Source organism: Echinops telfairi, unplaced genomic scaffold, assembly GCF_000313985.2.
Source record: "Echinops telfairi isolate 266 unplaced genomic scaffold, ASM31398v2 ScPeMD7_3533;HRSCAF=4204_0, whole genome shotgun sequence".
Classification (NCBI taxonomy): domain Eukaryota; kingdom Metazoa; phylum Chordata; class Mammalia; order Afrosoricida; family Tenrecidae; genus Echinops; species Echinops telfairi.
In genome coordinates, this window is record NW_022107431.1 from 21,964,367 (window position 1) to 21,966,470 (window position 2,104).

Consider the following 2,104-nt stretch of genomic DNA (forward strand, 5'->3'; position numbering starts at 1 on the left):
AATTCTTTGAAGAAGGATGTTGGTATTTGTACCAGGTTAGCGTTAAACTTGTATATTGCCTTGGGCAGGCCTGACATCTTTACTATATAGTCTTTCATTACATGAGTATGGGATATCCTTCCAATTATGCAGGTAACTCTGGGTTTTTTGTAGTAGTGTTCTGTAGTTCTCCTTGTACAAATCTCTTGGGGTTTTGGTTAAGTATATCCCTAGATATTTCAATTTGTGCTTGGCTATTTTAAAGGGTACTACCTTTTTGATCTCCTCTTTTGTGGACTTGTCCAATGTATATAGCAGTTCAATAAACTTCTGTTTGTTGATCTTGTATCCTGTCACTCTGCCATACTCCTTTATCACTTCCAGTACTCCTCTTGTGGAGCTTTTGGGGTTTCCCAAATATAAAATCATATTATCTGAGAATAATGATGATTTCACCTCTTCTTCCCCTAGACAAATACCTTTGATGTCTTTTCTTTGCCTTATGTTGTTAGCTAGGACCTCCAGTATGATGTTAAAGAGTGGGGACAAGGGGCATGTTTGTCTGGTCCCCCTTTTCAGAGGGATTGTTTTAGTTTTTTTCTCTGTTGATGAACACATTGGCTGTTGGCTTTTCAAATATACCTTGTACTATATTGAGGAATTTACCTTCCATGCCTGTCTTCCTGAGTGTATTAAACAGGAATGGGTTTTGGATGTGTCCGAATGCTTTTTCTACATCTATTATCATGTGGGTTTTCTCCTTTTTCTTATCAATATGATGAATAATGCTGATGGACTTTCAGGTGTTCAACCATCACTGTAGTCCTGGAGTGAATCCTGCTTGGTCATGGTAAATTATTTGTTTCATAAACTTTTGTATTCTATTGGCCTGTATTTTGTTAAGGACTTTTGCATCAATGTTCATTAGAGATATCTGTCTGTAGTTCTCAATTCTCGTGGGATCCTTGTCCACTTTAGGTATCCGTGTTATCCTAGCTTCATGGAAAGGGTCTGGGCGTTTGCCATCTTTTTCTATGCTTTGGAAGAGTTTGTGTAGGATTGGTGTCAGTTCTTCCTTGAATGCTTGGTAAAATTCTCCTGTGAAGCTGTCTGTCCTGGGGGATTTTTAAGTTGGTATTTCCTTGATAACCCTTTCTATTTCTTCTATTGCTATGGGTCTATTGAGGTTCATGACATCCATCTGGGATAGTCTAGAGATGGATTTTTTTCCCCAAGTATTTGTCCATGTCTTCCACGTTGTTCAATTCATTGGAGTACAGACCTCCATAGTACTGTGTAATTAGCCTTTTAATTCCATTAGGGCCCATTGTAATTTCCCGTTTCATCCCTCATCCTGACTATTGATATTTGTTCCTTCTTTTCTATGGTTAGGTTTGCCATCAGTGTATTGATTCTGTTAAACCTTTAAAAAAAAAAACCAGCTTTCTTGCTGCATTGATTTTTTAGTAGAGTATTCTTGTTTTCCCGTTCATTTATTTCTGTGATAGTTTTTATTATTTCTTTCTTTTGCTATTAATATGATTGTCCTGTTGACTCCACTCTAATTGGAGGTTTTGTGCCAGCATATCAATCATAAATCTCTCTTCCCTTTTCATATCTGCATTTATCGCTATCAAATTTCCTCTGATAACTGCTTTTGCTCTGCCCCAAAGGTTTTTGTATGTTGTGTTCTCATTCTCATTGGTTTCTAAAAACTTCCTGATTTTTGTCTCTGATCTGGGTCAATGCCCACACAATTTGCAGCAGAGGGTGATTCATCCTCGTTGTTTGCCTTTGTGTTCTTAATCCTCCTTTTGTTGATTTCCAGTCGTATGGTGTAGTGGTTTGATAGGGAAGTCTGAATGACCATTATGTGATTGAATTTACATAGGCTCTACTTGTGTCCCAACATGTGATCTATCTTGGATTATGTGCCATGTGGGCTAGAAAATAATGTGATTTCATTTTTGCATATGGGTGGAGAGTTCTGAAAATATCTATCAGGTCAAATTGCCTAATTGTATATTTCTGTAGCTTCCTTGTTAAGCTTTCTCTCTGTGATCTACCTTTTTCAGAGAGCAGTATATTAAAGTCACCTACTATGATTGTTGAACCTGTGATTTCT

General features: G+C 37.3%; 1 pseudogene; it reads right to left on the minus strand.

Annotated features, from left to right (window-relative positions):
* Positions 1-2,104, minus strand: part of LOC101659099 — an 11,225-nt pseudogene that overhangs the window by 8,170 nt on the left and 951 nt on the right.